At 40.6% G+C, this 18,795-nt stretch overlaps 1 long non-coding RNA gene across 1 annotated transcript in view; it reads right to left on the reverse strand.

The window, feature by feature from the left end:
- Nucleotides 1-18,795, reverse strand: part of LOC122539937 — a 98,192-nt gene that overhangs the window by 28,435 nt on the left and 50,962 nt on the right. The window lies entirely within an intron of this gene.

The following is an 18,795-nucleotide window of genomic DNA, read 5'->3' on the forward strand; positions in this document are numbered from 1 at the left end:
CTCTGGTATTCTAATTCTGCCAGAAAGTCTTCCAAGAACCAACCAGCTGCCTGACCACTAAAAGATCTGGAGGTCATTTTTGCCTCAGTAGACCATAGATTTCCCTTTCAAAACTCTCCCAGCTTCAGACTTACTTCAGAAATGGAAAATCCTGGCCAAAGACCGTTACTGCACGCTGTAAGGGTGATAAAAAATCAGTAGCGATTACTGAAGAAAAATCCCACAGTCATGCTTGCTTGTGAATAATATTATAATCTAACATGCTTTAACTAAAGTATTAATAAGGCAGACAATTTTGTAAAAATGACAGTCTGATCAAACCTTTAAAGAACCATGTTGTAGCCCAGCTCCATGCTACCTCTTAAATGACTGATTAGGTTGATTGGAGAACCAACATATTTATCTAACTGCTAACAGCCTTTCCTATTTCTTGACTTAGTTTTGAGCCATCTCATTAATCAAGGCTGCACTTCACCACTAACATTTGAAAAGGACTTTGCACTTATCTGAGTGAGATGGAATTTATCTAATTTAACCTCAGAAGCCATCATCATCATATTCACTTCAGTAGCATATTCCTCCTCATTACATGAAAACAATTTATTGAACAATGATAGCTTTGGTGCTGAATAATGTTTATTGGACTTTTAGACTCATCATTTTATCAATTCTCTACATGATATCTTAAGTCAAGCAAATCTTATCTTCTGTTGGTAAATTCAAAGCAAGTATATTGCTCATTGAGATAACTGGGCTGTTTCATCAAATCCACTCTGTTTGGGAAGGGACAAACTGTCTCTCCATTCAAGCATAATCTAATCTTATATGTGTCTTGGCACATTTTGGGAGGAAGGAGTAACTATAGAATCATTAATTCACAAAGGCTTCCTGCAATCATTGAATTTTGATTTGCTTGATCAACATTAGTGTTCACTGTAAAATCTGGCAGATTGAAGGCAATGACTAATTCACTATTTAGAACAGATTATTTTTACAATGTGACAACATTTCTCTTTCTGTGATTTGTGGTTAAAGGGAATGCAACACTAAATTAACAACCTATCAGCACAAATACTGTCCTGTATGTTACACTTCTTAAAGTACACAGCATAAGATCCGGGCAACTTCTCTCAAAGGGAAGGTAATGGCCTAGTGGTGTTATCACTATACTATTAACCCAGAAACGCAGCTAATGTTCTGGGGACCCTGGTTCAAATCCTGTCTTGGCAGATTATATTTGAATTCCAAAACAAAAACTTGGAATTAAGAACCTAAGAATGTCCATGAAACCATTGTTGGGGGGAAAACCCCATCTGGTTCACTGATACCTTTCAGGGAAGAAAATCTGCCATTCTCCCTGATCTGGCTGACTTGTGACTCCTGACCCACAACAATGTACTTGACTCTCAATTGCCCTTTGAAATGGCCTAGCAAGCCATTCAGATGTATCAAAGTCTCAAAGAAGTGAAACCAGAAGAATCGACCTCGGCATCGGAAAAGACTTTGGCAGAACAGCCCTGGTGACCCTGAAGAGCCCTCCTTACTGACATCTGGTGCTAGCGCCAAAATAGGGAGAGGGGGCTGACTCACAGACTAGTCAAACAACAGCCTGACATATGCATACTCACAGAATCATACCTTACAGAGGATGTCCCAGACACAATCACCACTATCTCTGGATATGTCCTGTTCCAGTGGCAGCACAGTTGTAAATAGTGGGGAAGGAGTTGCCCTCTGTGTCCTCAACATTGACTCCTCATGAAGCTTCATGGTGTCAGATTAAACATGAGGAAGGAAACCTCCTGCTGATGAATCAATATTCCTCCATGTTGAGCAACACTTAGACATAGCACTGAGCATGGCAAAGAGACAAAATATACTCTGGATAGGGAATTTCAATGTCCACCACCAAGATTGGCTTGGGAGCAGTACTACTGATGGAGCTGGATGCATCCTAAAACACATAGCTGCTAGACTGCATTTGCAGCAGGTAGTGAGGGACAAGCAAAAGGGAGAAACAGACTTGACCTCATCCTTACCAATCTGCTGACTGCAGATGCATCTGTCCCTGCCAGTATTGCAAGTCCTGCCTTCACATTGAGAATACCCTCCATTGGGTCATGTGGCACTATCACCGTGCTAAGTGGGACTTCAAACAGATCTAGAAACTCAAGACTAGGTATCCATGAGGTGCTATGGGCCATTAACAGCAGCAGAATTGTACTCCAGCACAATCTGTAACCTCATGGCCTGCATATCTATCACTCAACCATGACCAGCAAGCTAGTAAATCAACCCTGGTGCAATGGAGAGTGCAAGAGGTCATTCTTGAAGATGAGGTTTCAACCTGGTGAAGCTACCAAACAGGACTACCTGCATGCCACACAGCATAAGCATTAAGTGATAAACAGAGCTAAGGGATTCCGCAATCAATGGATCAGATCCAAGCTCTGTAGTCCTGTCACATCCAGCCATGAATGATGGTGGATGATTAAACAAACTCACTAGAGGGGGAGGCTCCACAAATATCTCCATCCTCAATGATGGATGAGCCCAATACATCAGTATAAAAGGTAAGGCTGAAACTTTTGCAATAATCTTCAGCCAGAAGTGCTGAATGGATGATCCATCTCGGCCTCCTCCAGTGATCCCAGCATCACAGATGCCAGTCTTTAGCCAGTCTTCGATTTGCTCCATGTGATATCAAAAAAACAGTTGGATTCTCTGGATATTGCAAAGGCTGCAGGCCCTGACAACACTCCAGCTATTGTACTGAGGACATGTGCTGCAGAACTTGCCACTCCCCTAGGTAAGCTGTTCCAGTACGGCTATAGCACTGACATCAACACAACAATGTGGCAAATTGCCCAGGTATCTTCTGTACATAAAAGCAGGACAAATCCAACCCAGCCAATTACCATCCTATTAGTCTACTCTCCATCATCAGTAAAGTGATGGAAGGTGTCATCAACAGTGCTATCAAAGCAGTACCTGCTCAGTGATACCCTGCTCAGTGACGCCTAGCTTGGGTTCTGCCAGGACCCCTCAGCTCCTGTCCTCATGACAGCCTTGGTTCAAACATGGACAAAAGAGCTGAATTCCAGATATAAGAGTGAGCTAAGAGTGACAACCCTTGACATCAAGGCTACACTCAACTGAATGTGGCATCAAGAAGCCCTCACAAAACTGAAATCAATAAGTTTTGGGGGCAAACTCTGCAGTGGATGGAGTCATACCTGGCACATAGTAAGATGATCATGGTTGTTGGAAGTTAGTCATCTCAACTACAGGACATCTCTGCAGGAGTTCCTCAGAGCAGTGTCCTCAGCCCAACCATTTTCAGCTGCTTTATCAATGACCCTCCCTCCATCATAAGGTCAGAAGTTGGGATGTTCACCAATGATTACACAATGTTCAGCACCATTTATGATTCCTCAGATACTGAAGCAGTCCTAGTCCACATGCAACAATATCTGGTTAATATCTAGGCTAGGGCTGACAAGTGAAAGGTAACATTCGCACCACTCAAGTTTTGGGCTATGACCATCATCAATGAGAGGCAATCTAACCACTGCCCCTTGACATTCAATGGTTACCATCACTGAGTCCCTCACAATCAGCATCCTGGGGTTACCATCAACCAGAAACTCAACTAGAATTGCCACATGAATGCAATGGCTACAAGAGCAGATCAAAGGCTAGGAATACTGCAACGAGTAACATACCTCCAGACTCCCTAAAGCCTGTCCACCATCTACAAGGCACAAGTCAGGAGTGTGATGGAATACTCCCCACTTGCTTGGATGGGTGCTATCCCAACAACACCCAAGAAGCTTGACACCATCCAGGACAAAGCAGCCTGCTTGATTGGCACTGCATTCACAAGCATCCATCCCCCCCACCACTGATGCTCATTAGCACCAGTCTGTAGTATCTACAATATGCAATGCAGAAATTCACGAAAGATCCTTAGACAACACCTGCCAAACTGATGACCAGCTCCATCTAGAAGGACAAGGGTAGCAGATATATAGTGGGCGGCACGGTGGCACAGTGGTTAGCACTGCTGCCTCACAGCGCCAGAGACCTGGGTTCTATTCCCACCTCAGACGACTGACTGTGTGGAGTTTGCACGTTCTCCCCGTGTCTGCATGGGTTTTCTCCAAGTGCTCCGGTTTCCTCCCATAGTCCAAAGATGTGCAGGTTAGGTGAATTGGCCATGCTAAATTGCCTGTAGTGTTAGGTAAAGGGTAAATGTAGGGGTATGGGTGGGTTGCGCTTCGGCAGGTCGGTGTGGACTTGTTGGGCCGAAGGGCCTGTTTCCACACTGTAATGTAATCTAATCTAATATAGGAATACCACTACTTTCAAGTTCCCCTCCAAGCCACTCACAATCCTGACTTGGAAATATATCGCCGTTCCTTCACTTTTGCTGGGTCAAAGCCCTGGAATTTTCTCCCTAACAACATTGTGGGTCAATCCACAGCAGGTATATTGCAGCGGTTCAAGAAGGCAGCTCACCATCACTTTCACAAGGGCAAACAGGGACGGGAAATAAACACTGGCCCAGCCAGCGACATCCACATCCCACAAATGAATAAATTGTTAAAATTTGATGAATATTATCAGCTGAAATTAACATCCCTCTCTATTAATTTGATTATTTTTCTCTACTCAGGGCAAGTATCCCTTTGGCTGTTTAGTGATCGGAAATTCTACAGCTTGATGATTTCCTCTCACGTACAGTTTGGAGAAGTTGTTTACAAAGCCTTGGTTAGGTTCTTAAATCATTTTAACTGATTCAACTTTATTCAAGAGTAATGGGCAAACAGATAAGTATGAAATTGATTAGTCAAGCAAAACTTTTACAAAATTGACCATTTTGTAGATGACCTACTTTCAAATGAGCATGATCAATAGAACCAGGATGGTTAGAAAGTAAAGCCTTTAAATCACTAAGGCCATTATGTTTAAAGATATCAGACTGAAGATGCAGACAGTTTAAATATTTTCTATGAAACTTCTTAACTGATGGTCTTACATTCTATACTCAGCAAACTCTAGCTCTGTTCCCATTGGTAGAGAGCTTGAAGGTGGGAAGTGCATTTAATTTCCGCCACCTTTGTAACCCCCAGTACTACCTGAAGTAAGTTCTGGATGGGAAGGCCAGTCTTGACAGACCCCCTTCCATCAATTGAAGCCTTTCAGTAGCAACTTAAGGAGCATGTAAAGATTTTATCCAGTCACTGCCACTGAAGTTAAGCAGGCTACAATTGGGCTTGTCACCATACAATGTTTCTGACAGCTGTTTACTAGTGGACAGCTTGCTAACTTGGCCCCCTCTTCGGGGTGAGGTCAAAGGCACTCAGTGCTTGCTTAGGACCAGATATCAGACAGAAGATACCTGCTGGGAGCCATCCCTCTGCTCCTCACTGCACTCGCTCCCCATAGTACACAAACAGGGAATCCCTTTATCCCCCACATCACATATCTTTGTCCTGAGAATCCAGAGGACTGTAATTCCAACTGCAGCCTCCTTTGGTGCTGCTGAGCTCAAGAGCTTTCAGCTTCTGATTGGCTGGTAACTCTCAGCAAGTGGGATTTCTGCCCCCACAGATCAGTTTCCATGGAAGGCTGGCCTGATGGCACTGACACTGCCTGATTGGTACATGGCTTGGTAGATGTTCCTTGGAAGCGACAGCCTGGGACTTCATAGAAAATTAGTTCATAGGAAGCAGACCTCACCAGCTGGGCCAACATTTGTGTCTGTCTCTGGTTGCCCAGAGGGCATTTAAGAGTTACCCACATTGTTGTGAATCTGTCTGGAGTCACATGTACACCAGATCAAGTAAGAATGTTGATTGTCTTCCCTAAACGGCATGAGTAAACCAGATGGATTTCTACACTCAACAATGGTTACATGATTACCATTCAGCCAAATTTTTCAATGAATTCAAATTTCCCATCTATCATGCCAGGATTTGATAGATGTCCCAGATGATTACTTTGGGGGTGTTAGATTACTAGCTCCTTGTATTACCACTAGGTCACTGCCTCCCCCCTTCTCAGAGGTTCTCTAACCACCATGTGAGACACTTGATGCTGCAAGAAGATTCTGTCTTTAGGCTCTTATTCAGTTCTGAATTAGCCAGTGAAAATAATTACATGTAATTAAGCAAGATCATTCAAGTTACAATGCACTCAGGATTAAATGTGCTGCTGTAGACAAAGATAAAACATAATTTAATACTTTGAAAGAGGAATATTCTGAATAGTTTTGACACAATCTAGCTGCTTCTCTTGGAACAGTGATTTCAAAGAGTGAATGTGTGAGGAAAAAAAACCACAAGATTTAAGTGTGACCAGAGCTACTTGGTAAGTATGGTAATGGTAGTGCTGATGGAGAGGGACAAAGTTATAAATACAGAAATTAATTTTAATTGGCTAGAGAAAATTAACTTGAGGTGCAGGGGAAGAGAGGGAAATTTCACGTTTCCTTTATTCATTTATTTTCAGGATGTGGGTCAGGTCAGCAGTCATTGCCCATCTGGAATTGCCTGGATGACAGGTGACAGTCAACCACATTGCTGTGGGTTTGCAGTAGGCCACACAAGGTAAGGATGGCAGTTTCCCTCCCTAAAGGACATTAGTGAACCAGATAGGTTATTCCAAACATTTGACAATCGATTCTTGGGCATTATTAGACTCTTAATTCCATATGTTTTAAAAAATCAATTGCAAATTCAACAATGGCAGGATTTGAATCTGGATCATCAAATCATTACCATTACTGTCTCTAGATTAACAGTCCAGTGACAATACCATTATACCATCCCTTTCTCCTCCATTGGCTTAAACCACTCAGAATCAAAACCCACTGGATCTGATTTCTCCTAAATGTCATGGCCTATCCTAATGCTGCATCACTTACCGTGCTACCTTGCATCTGGCCACTAACCATTTGGCAACCTTCCAAATTGGTATCCCACCTCCCTAATATCCTTTGAAATACCAAGTTGGTATCTTAAATAGCAGAACAATATAATCATTACATTGGTGTTACTGTTAGCATTAATGTCAGCAGTTGAACTTTCAATTACAAGATTCTTGTCTCTGCAGTTTGATCGAAATTCTGTTGCCTTTGTTCACTTCAACAAAGCACATTAGTTGACACATGAAGACCTCAGGCCACTAATAGACACAGAGCAAAGTAGTGATGGCAATTAAGTCAGCCAGGTGGATCGCATAGAGTATGAGTTCCCTGATTGGGGCTGTTAATCTTGTCCTATTGGGGAGCCCTGGCTGACAGAGGAAGTGGAACATCAGACATTCTGGAACAGTTTCAAGGACTCTACATGTGTAAATAAAGGGTGACTTGGTGACAGGATAATGGTCTCTGTGGAGCTTTTTCAACCTGTGCTGATGTCAGTTTTAAACCACTTTCCTTGTACATCTTTGGAAGCCTCTGAAATGGTCTCCTGTTGAAAGGAGGATGGGTAGTCAACCTCACCTTATTTCTTTCTTTTGAATATTCCTGTGTGAAGTTTCCCTGACTCTGTGCAGGAGGGCCATTTCAGAAGTTCTCTCCAAACAGGCAATAGGCTCAGATCCACAGCCACCTTTTGGCTGCATTTCCTTTAACCAAATACATTTTGCAGTTAAACATTCAGTATGTCTACTCATGATCAGTGATCATGACAAATGAAAAATTGGAAGTATTGGCAATAACCAAGATCAAATGGATAAAATAATTTCATTTGAATCTGTTATATAGCTTGTGATAAGATGATTTTACTGCCTTGCCAATGGCTGAATAGTGAGGCTTTCAGAAAAATAGCAGATCTGGTGATGATTCTCCCTTAAAACATTTGGAGCAACTCAGTATGCAACTGAGTAAATGAGAGAGACTGTAAGGCTTGTGCAATCAGGAGAAACCCTATCTTTTCTGATCGCATAAAACAAAAACATCAGGTTCCTTTTATTGAATAGCCAGCAGCAGTCACTTTAAGGACTGTTGGTCAAGCTCCTCACCATCTGGTGTATATATGAAGAATGAAGATTGTAAATATTTTTCTCATTTATCCCTAAATATTGAAATCATGTTTTGACATGACAGAAAACCCTAACATATTTGAGTAGCTCCCCAACTGAAATATATAGGTTTGTCCTCATCATTTAGGAGTTCATCTTGTAAACTGTATCAGTTGAACCTTGGTGGCCAGGAGAATGCTAATGTTCCTCTACACTCCAGGATTTTTGATTGCTGCCTCTCCTTTTGTTTAGGTGTAAAACGAGAATGGGGTTGTTGAAAACTGCTCCAATACTTAAAATGTAGAATAAACAACATAGAACATTACAGCAGTGTACAGGCCCTTTGGCCTTCAATTTTGTGCCAATCTGTGAAACCAGTCTAAAGCCCTTCTAACCTATACTATTCCATAATCATCCATATGCTTCTCCAAAGAACAATTTAATGCCCTTCATGCTGGCGAGTCCACTACTGTTGCAGGCAGAGCATTCCATTCCCTTACTACTCTCTAATTAAAGAACCTACCTCTGACATCTGTCCTATATCTATTACCCCTCAATTTAACTCTATGTCCCCTTGTGCTGGCCATCACCATCCAAGGAAAAAGGCTCTCACTATCCACTCTATCTAATCCTCTGATCATCTTGTATGCCTCTGTTAAGTCACCTCTTAACCTTCTTCTCTCTAATGAAAACAGTCTCAAGTCCCTCAGCCTTTCCTCATAAGACCCTCCCTCCATACCAGGCAACATCCTGGTAAATCTCCTCTGCATCCTTTCCAATACTTCCACATCTTTGCTATAATGCGGTGACCAGAACTGTATACAATGCTCCAAGTGCGGCCGCACCAGAGTTTTATACAGCTGCAATATGATCTCAAGGCTCCAAAACTCAGTTCCTCTACCAATAAGTTAACACACCACATGCCTTCTTAACAATCCTGTTAATCTGGTGGCAACTTTCAGAGATCTATATACATTGATACTGAGATCTTTTCATAATGCTTTATTCCCTTGGTACTCCAATGAGACATCGGTGTAGTTTGCATGTTCATAATTTCTGAGCGACAAGTGATTCTCGAATTATTTGACTCAGAGGGTACTATCAACTCTCTCTCAACACTATGCTAAAGAAGCACAGGATGTTAAATTTCAGTTTGACACAAGCATGCTTTTCAATATTGACATTTTAAATTATATGTCAACTCTAATATTCTAATTCTTTGCTGCATTTGTCTGCACATTCTTTCAGGCTATTGCTGTTGATGAATATCATTTTTGTCACATGCTGATTCACAAAACTAACTATTGAGAGATTTCTTCAGGCTGAGGACACAGGGACAAAAGACCAACGCCAACACACAACTGCACATGTACAGACTCATTCTCTGAGTAACGTGCTGATATATTTGTTGGTTGGGATATTGAATTCATGCATTCAAACAAGAACTGGAGTTTTTTCCTGGCTGGGGTAAACCTTTTCTTGTATCTGGGTATAGTCACAAGGGCCAAACTAGCCTCGTGGATTCATTTCCAATTGTCCAAGGGGGTTGGAGAGGTTCCTAGTATCTGTACTCTTCTCTTTATGTGGGATAATGAACCTTCCATTCCACAAAAGTAACCTCTATCCTAAAACAAAACACATTTTGGCTGTTTAATGTTTGTAAAATTGCATTCTGGCATTGATGTCTAGCATGTGGCACAGAATAACACCATCAGTAAGAGCCCACTTTGGGCACAGGAGTAGTGTCCTTATCCCTAGACTGGGAGGCCTGGGCTCAAATCCCACCTGCTCCAGAGGTGTGTAATAACATCACTAATCAAGTTGGTTGGAAAAATAGTTTAAATAAAGCCAACACTGTGGGTTCAATCTCTCCAACACCTGTGATAGTTCATGGAGGTATGTATCTTCAGTTTAGCCCATATTAATGAAATAGTTATTGAAAGTTAGAACTAACCAATTGTCTCTCACTAATGGAAGAGGATGTCTGTGATTCTTTGAGGACTATGGGTCCTTACATTACTTGCACTGACATAGTTTTGGATAAAGTCAGGACACAGCAGATCAATCCCAAGTCTTTCGGTACAGAAACATCCTGCAATATCTTTCAACCAAAGAAGCACAAAATCATGCCTCCTGGCTTCTTGCAGAAACACTGTCCATTTTGGTGAAATATCTGGTTATATTAAATGCAATTTATTTTGTGCCTAGGGTTTGGTAAGCTGCAGGTAACAATTGGTGAAATAGTCCTGAGCGATTTATACTACAATGTATGAAATTCTGCTCTCTCATGTCAGATTTATAAATGCGCAGAGACAGTAGCTGTGACCTAATCATTTCCTAATCTTCTCTTAGTCCTATCGTTCTAAATTAATGTCTGTGGATTTTTCTTTAAATTTCCCTGTTCAGTTGTTATTATTCAGCACTAAGTTAAAAGGTCAGGATTTTTCCACTCAGTAATATGGTTAAATCACCAGCTTTTCACATTTTATTTCCATATTTCCACTTCTTTTAATGCCACCGTTTATGCTGCCATTAACAAAAACATCCTGAAATTTTCAGTTCGTGACAGATCTCCCTTTGAATCGTTTGTCACCAGAACAATTAATTCCCAGTAGGCTGTGAGCTCAGGGTGTTAAGTGATGTATCCACATGAATAATCACATTACTGTTGGTCTGTTTTTTTCTTTCCACTATGATGCTTCACATTTTCTCTCTCCGCAAAATCACTGCACATCAACTACGGTAGAGTTTACCGTAATGAAAACAAAGGCCAGCTTTTTTTCGATACTTGGGTGTTCAATCTAAAAGCTATTATTGAATACTTTTCTCCAGCTTCCTCATTTCCCCTCCCCCCACCTTATCTCAGTCCCAACCCTCGGACTCAGCACCGTCTTCTTGACCTGCAATCTTCTTCCCGACCTCTCCGCCCCCACCCCCACTCTGGCTCCGGCCTATCACCCTCACCTTAACCTCCTTCCACCTATCGCATTCCCAACACCCCTCCCCCAAGTCCCTCCTCCCTACCTTTTATCTTAACCTGCTTGGCACACCCTCCTCATTCCTGAAGAAGGGCTTATGCCCGAAACGTTGATTCTCCTGCTCCTTGGATGCTGCCTGACCTGCTGCGCTTTTCCAGCAACACATTTTTCAGCTCTGATCTCCAGCATCTGCAGTCCTCATTTCTCCTACTTTTAGATCAAACCTTTACCATTTAATAGGATGTAGCAGTTATTGGCAAAGCCAACATTAATTACCATTCTTATTTGGTCTTGAACTGAATGGCTAGCAAGGCCATTTCAGAGGACAGTGAAGAGTCTCACAGTGGGCATGGAGTCATATATCAGTCAGATAAGGTAAGGATAGCAGATTTCCTTCTGTATGGGAGATTAGTAAACTAGATGGGTTTTTACAACAATTGATGATGGATTTATAATTACCATTACTGAGACATGCTTTATATTCCCAATTTATTTTTTTAATTTAAATTCCACAGCTATAATGTGGTTAAACACATACCCCAGGGCATTATGCTAAGCCCCTAGATTACTAGCTCTGTGCCATTCAGTAATGGTGACACTCCATGCTTTGTAAATTCATTCACGAGTTGAGGCCAGCATTTATTGCCCAGACAGTATTTAAGAGTCAACCAGATTGCTGTGGGTCTGGAGTTGCACGTAGGCCAAACCAGACCCACGCAGCAGTTTCCTTCTTGAAAAGGCATGAGTGAACCAGATGGGTTTTTTTTCTGACAATAGATTCATGGTCATCATTACACTCTTAGTTTCAGATTTTTATTGAATTCAAATTCCACTGGCTGCCGTGGCAGGATTCGAACCCAGGTCCCCAAAATATTATCTGAGTCTCTGGATTAACAGCCCAGTGATAATACCATTATGCCATTGTCTCCCATTATAGAGGATGAGACATGTCATTTTAAGAAACTGATATTCACTTATAACTAATTGTAAAACAACAATAGGCACGCAGACTTAATCACAAACATTTTTTAATTGCAGTGTATAGTATTCTGTACAGTCCATAGTTGATGCAAGTCACATCACCTTTCCATCATATAATAAGTCTGAGAAACCCCAGTATCAATGCTCTGATACTCACAATAAGGGCATCAGTAGCTTACATGTGTTGGTTTGTGGCTTGGAAAAGAATGGTTAGTAATTTATAGAGAAATATTCCTTTGAGGTTTGGCTGATGTTAGCTCTGGACATGTTAGAGCACAGACTGAAATCAGGCTTGATAGATCATGTGTTTTTTTTTATTTTTAACAAGGTGGTCGGTCATGGTGAGAAACATGCGACATTGAAGATTTTGATTTGACAATAAAACGGAAGTTTGTAACATGAAAGAAGTGAAGACGAAACAGGATAAACCAACCTAATTATCGACAGCACACATTTAAAAATTTCAAAACATGGAAAAACATCATTCCAGTAATTCCAATAGCACCCCTTCACAACACTGGAGAAAAGCCCCATCTCTGTCATAAAAGGAATTTGACTTAGCTGTTATTTTAATTCCCAGTTTTAGGAATCTGATTGCTTCTTCCATGATTCATCACATAATCGAGTTAAGTCCTTCTCAACTTCAAATAGCCCTTCCCATTTTTTGGCCAAAATTCTGGCCTGGAACTTTTAAACTAAACTTCTCATCTACTTCTTAACAGTTCAAAACCATTTCTCTTTCACAGGAACAAATGATTTTCATACTCAGTTTCAGCCAAGACTTCTGCAAGCTGCCAAAGTATGGGTGTTCCCATAATCAAAAGAAAAAGAGTCTCTGATCTTCTAAATTGAAAGCCTAATGTTTATTTTGTTTGCTGGTAAGAGCTCTTTCAATGAAAGTTAAACATTATTTCTCATCACAACCCTATCACTTTTTTTTTGGTTTTATCACGTCAGCATATTTACAGAAATACCCACAAATTAATCATTAAACCCTCTCAGACTCACAGATCAAATCCCATATGCCACTAGATCAAATCCAAACTCTAAAATAAATTATATTAAAACATATATATATCACACATGTTATAGTACTGAATCCTTACTGTTTCCTAAAAAAATTTGGATAAACATTTTCTTAATCATCTGTAATTATTTGGTAATGGAGTCTTTTTTTTAAACAATGTCAGAATTAAAAGAATTTGCCCTTGTTCAATCTCAATAAGCATTCTTCACTATTTTTCTTAACAATTGAACTAATAATAGGGTTGATCCACTGGCATATTAATGCAATAGATTCTTGAAGGATGTGGTGAGAAAGAAGACCCTACCTCCTCCAATCTTGTGTATTGCATTTACTTCACTCAATGTGGCCTACTCTACATTAGAGAAACCATAAGACCAAATGACATAGGAGCAAATATTAGGCCATTCGGCCCATCAGTCTGCTCCGTCATTCAATCATGACTGATGTGTTTTTCAACTCCATTTTCCCACTTTCTCCCTGTGACTTTTGATTCCCTGGGCATTCAAGACGTTATCTATCTCTGTTTTAACTATTCTCAATGACCTGGCCTCCACAGCCTTCTTTGGCAATTAATTCAAAACAATGAAACCAAACGCAGAGTGGGTGAGCTTTGCGGAACACCTCCAGTCTGTGTGCAAGCATGACCTTTACCTTCAGGTAGCCGGTCATTTTAACACAGTGTCCTGCTCACATCCTGACACATCTGTCCTCAGCATGCTGCAGTGTTCCAGAGAATCAGAGTGCAAACTGGAGGAACAACATCTCATCTTCAGGCTGGGCACTTTACAGCATTCCGGACTCAATATTGAGTTCAACACCTTCAAATTGTGAAGCAACTCCTATGTCTTCCATTTCTTTTAACTTTACTTGTGACATTCTCTGTGACCACGTCCTTGTTCCCCTCCTCCCACCCAAGTGAAACTGTCTGTTCTTTCCAGTTTGGCAGTTTGACACACCATTGTTCTGCCATTCTCACATTCAGATCACCTAATCTGAACTATCAACATCTTTTCTCCCCTAGCACTCTACATCTCACTAACCCCACACTCCTCTGCCAACTAAAGCATAAATACTGCCCCTCCACACTTCACTTCATCTCTGATGAAGAGTCATCTAGACTTGAAATATTAGCGTTCTTTCTCTATGGATGCTGTCTGACCTGTTGTGATCTCCAGCAATTGTTGTCTTTGAGACGAGAAGTTTAATAGATTTTCCAAGAGAACTTTTGTTGGTAAGTTTATTTTTGGTAGAAAGGGTTCCATGGTGAGAAGAAAATGCTTGAATCTAATTCTAAAAAAATCACATTAATTAAAACAGCATCTCAGCTCAGATTAAATACAAGTGGTTAGTGCTGTTTGTACCCTTGTCCAACTACATACTTCAAAAATCTGTGCTTCTGTAAAACTATTGTCATAAATATGTACCTTTTTTCCCCCAAGGAAATCAGTCTTATATTAAAGTACCACTTTGTAATTGCTATTAATTTATTCAGGTTGAAGTTCAATGTTTCCTGCAAATTGGTTCATACATTTGTAGAAAGTCATTTTGACCATTGCTTGTCATAAGTGTGATTATCTCCATAACAAAATAAAATCATGTGGGATTTAGTACATAAAGTCAAAACCTTACTGAATTACAGATGTGTGGCATGTAACAGGAGGAGTGAAATGGTTCCATTCAATATTTTATCTGAAAAAGACAACTTTTGTGGCTAGGATCTTGTAAGTCATGGAAATGCTTGTATCCTGCAGACCTTATGTTTCTGAATGTAATTCATTTAATTATTTATGATGAATTTGCATGTCATCATATAAACCCTATGTCGTCAGGGTTTGGGGAGATTGAGTGTAGAGTGTATATAAACAATATTAATTCAGCAGATGTTAACCCTTTATATCAGCTTATCCTCACAGATATGATTTGTGAAACTGTGAATGATGGATTAGTACTAGCCACAGGTTGAGCAAGGATAAAATCATTATTGTTTTAAAGATGATGGTCTATTATGATGGTTAATGTCAAATCATATTTATCAGATGTTTGGTTTGTGAAGGCACTGGATTGATTTCTTGCATTCATGTTTAACTAACATTAAATAATAGATTATAAGGGGCGATTACAAACTAGCAATTACAGAGTTGGGACAACATGACTCATAACTATCAGTTGAAACTCTGGGTTAGATGAGAACACTGGATGTACATATTGAATCTGAGATGGATAAAATGGGTCCGTTTGGCTGCTCATGTTGATTTATTTAGAACTTGTTTGTGTTTTGACAAAAGTTGTCAGCCAGGACACTGATTGATAGTATAGTCTTTGATGGAACAAGCTCTTAATAGCTGTGATTATCTGTGACCGATTATTAAGGGATTTTGTACTTATTAATCATATACAGAATCATGGCTAACAAAGATACACTGGTCCTATTTGAGCCAACATGTGAATGTGTCAGAAAGATATTTGGGCCACCTCCAGAGGCCTTTAAAAAGTTGGGTTGGACCGAGTTCTGGGATTGTTACTTCCTTATGAGGCACCTGAATTTTTTGCTGGCATTGGTTAATGATATAGTAGCAAGCCTACACCTGCAACTCTTGACCTCGTTCATCCCATTGCAAAAGTTGGGATCTCATACCCTTCTGCAATTTTCCTGGAGTCCAGGCAGCTTCTCACAAGTTTGAGGCTCATGGTCCTTTCTAGTCATGAAGTATAGCATGGATTCAGGAACATTTTAGAACATAGAACATAGAACAGTACAGCACAGTACAGGGCCTTTTATTCTACTCTAAGATCAAACTAATCTACATACCCTTCATTTTACTATCATCCATGTGCCTATCCAAGAGTTGCTTAAATGTCCCTAATGTATCTGACTCTACTACCACTGCTGGCAATGCATTCCACACACCCATTACTCTCTGTGTAAAGAACCTACTCTGACATATCTCTTAAACCTTCCTTCAATCACCATAAACTTAGCCCCTCTTGTGATGGTCATTTCTGCCCTGTGACTATTCACTCTATGCCTCTTATCATCTAGAATACTTCTATCAATTCACCTCTCATCCTTCTTCGCTCAAATGAGAATAGCCCTATCTCCCTCAACCTTTCTTCATAAGACAGGCCCTTCAGTCCAGGTAGCATCCTGGTAAATGTCCTCTACATGCTCTCTAAAGTTTCCACATCCTTCCTATAATGAGGCGATCAGATCTGAACACAATATTCCAAGTGTGGTCTAACCAGGGCTCTATACAGCTGCAGCATAACCTTGCAGCTCTTAAACTCAATCCCCTGCTAATGAAAGCCAACACACCATATGCTTTCTTAACAAACCTATCAACTTGAATGGCAACTTTGAGGGATCTATAGACATGGAATCCAAGATCCCTCTGTTCCTCCACATTGCCAAAAGTCCTGCCTATTTTGTATTCAAATTAGACCTTCCAAAATGAATCACTTCACAATTATACAGCCATAGAGTCATAAAGATGTACAGCATGAAAACAGACCCTTCGGTTCAACCCACCCATGTCGAGCAGCTATCCCAACCAAATCTAGTCCCACCTGCCAGCACCTGGCCCATATTCCTATACTCATCCAGATACCTTTTTTTATAATATATTTTTATTATGAAAAAATAGATTTTTAAATATTACAACAAATACAAAGCAATGCAATTCAAAACAGTACAAAAATAGTACGAAACTAAACCCAAATAATAAAAAAATTCCCCAGCTCACCCTCCTATATGAATGTATAAACATATATAGAGAAGTATAAAATTTAAAAAAACCTAAACTAACTAAATAAATACCTAACAACAAACAAATAAATAGTAATAACTCAGCCCAGCCAAACAAAACACTCATACATTCACAGTCCCTCCTCCCTGGATATTGGACTCATGAAACACAACCGTTGCGGCTATATAAAAGTCCTTGTTAGTGTGGCAGATAAATCTGTGTCCAGGTATTGCCATGTCTTGTAAAAATTCTCAGTTTTGTGGTGTACCATATTTGTGAGAAAATCCAGGGGAATATGCTCCATAACAATCTTCTGCCAACCCAACAGGCCTCGGGGGTTTTCTGATATCAACCTAGCAAGATATTCTTCCTTGCACAGATTGTAAGAATATTGAAAAGTTTTGCCTTATGCGAGTCTGCAGGAAATACAATCGGTCCAAAAGGAGCGAAATAGGGTCCTTCTCCACCCCTACACCTAAAATCCTCTCCATTGCACCCAACACAGCACTCCAATATGTTTGAAGCCTATCACAAGACTAAAGACAATGGGTAAGAGTGCCCGTGCAGACCTTGCACTTGGGATATGCTGAAGATACCCTTGGTTTAAATTTTGACAAATGGTCTGGGGCTAAGTGGACCCTGTGGAGAATCTTCAACTGTAAAGCATGGGTCCTATTGCAAATTGATTTCTTCCTTGCATTCTCCCAAATATCCTCCCATGCTTCTGTGGAAACTTCAACACCCAGCTCTCTTTCCCACATCTTGCAGAGTCCATCAGACTTATCTGAGGTGGCACCCCCCAATTGGTGATATAGAGTACTGACAGAGAGTGTACTCTTAGCCCTTAGTACCCCTCTTTCTATGTCAGATTTGTAGGGATCAGTCAAAAGTGTGGTCTTTTTTTGAATAAAATCCCTAACTTGAAAAAAAAGAAAGAGGTCTCCATTAGGTAACTCGTACTTCCGTACTAACTGATCAAAAGACATAATTACATCTCTCTCAAATAAATCACCCATGCAAGATATACCCCTAGCTGCCCAACATTTAAATCCTGAATCTATCATACCTGGTTGAAAACTTGGCACACCCACTAAAGGTGTAAACAAAGATGTTTTGCCAATATTACCTTCCCTCTGCTGAATTGCCCTCCATGCTTTAACAGTATTGATGACTATTGGGTTATGGCAATATTTCCTAACTGTCCTCACCTTGACCAAAAACAGCAAACTGGTAAGGGGGCACCTTGCCTAGGAGACTTCGATATCTAGCCATATTGAAAAAGGGTCCCCACAAACCCAATCACTTACGTAGGTCAAAAGCGAGCTTAATTGGTCATTTTTAATGTCCGGAAGGTCTACTGTGAGGCAACTGCAGTTTGGCTAATTAATTGAGGGGCTGTTTACAGTACCAGATAAAGGAGCTGAACCAACTGTTCAGTCTCCTGAGTGTTTGTTTATTGAAAACCAGAGGGAACATCCGTATAGGGTATAGCAAACGAGGGAGAATATTCATCTTAATAAGCGCTATCCGACCCAACCATGAGACTGGAAGTGCCTCCCATCTTTGGAGATCTTGTTTAATTTTTTCAAATAATTGAGTAAAATTGGCTTTGAACAGCCAATCCAGAACTGGAGTAATGAATATGCCCAAATACACAAACCGTGCCCCCCCCCGTGACCACCTAAATGGGAATCTATAGTCACTCTCAAGGGCCAACTCTTTCGTAAGAACACCCATAGGCATAGCCTCTGATTTAGCAAAATTAATCTTATACCCTGAAAAAGCACCAAACGTGTGAATGCATTGTATCAGGCAAAGCACTGAGACTGCTGGATTTGTCAAGAAAATTAGAACATCATCTGCATACAGCAAGATCTTATGTAATTTTGACCCCACTTCTGGAGCTGATATATTGAGATCCCCACGAATGGCCTCTGCCAACAGTTCAATCACCAACGTAAAAAGTAATGGTGAAAGGGGACAGCCCTGGTGGCTGCCCCTAGAAATATTAAAATTGCTTGATCGTACCCCGTTG

The sequence above is a fragment of the Chiloscyllium plagiosum genome, chromosome 33 (genome assembly GCF_004010195.1).
Source record: "Chiloscyllium plagiosum isolate BGI_BamShark_2017 chromosome 33, ASM401019v2, whole genome shotgun sequence".
NCBI lineage: Eukaryota > Metazoa > Chordata > Chondrichthyes > Orectolobiformes > Hemiscylliidae > Chiloscyllium > Chiloscyllium plagiosum.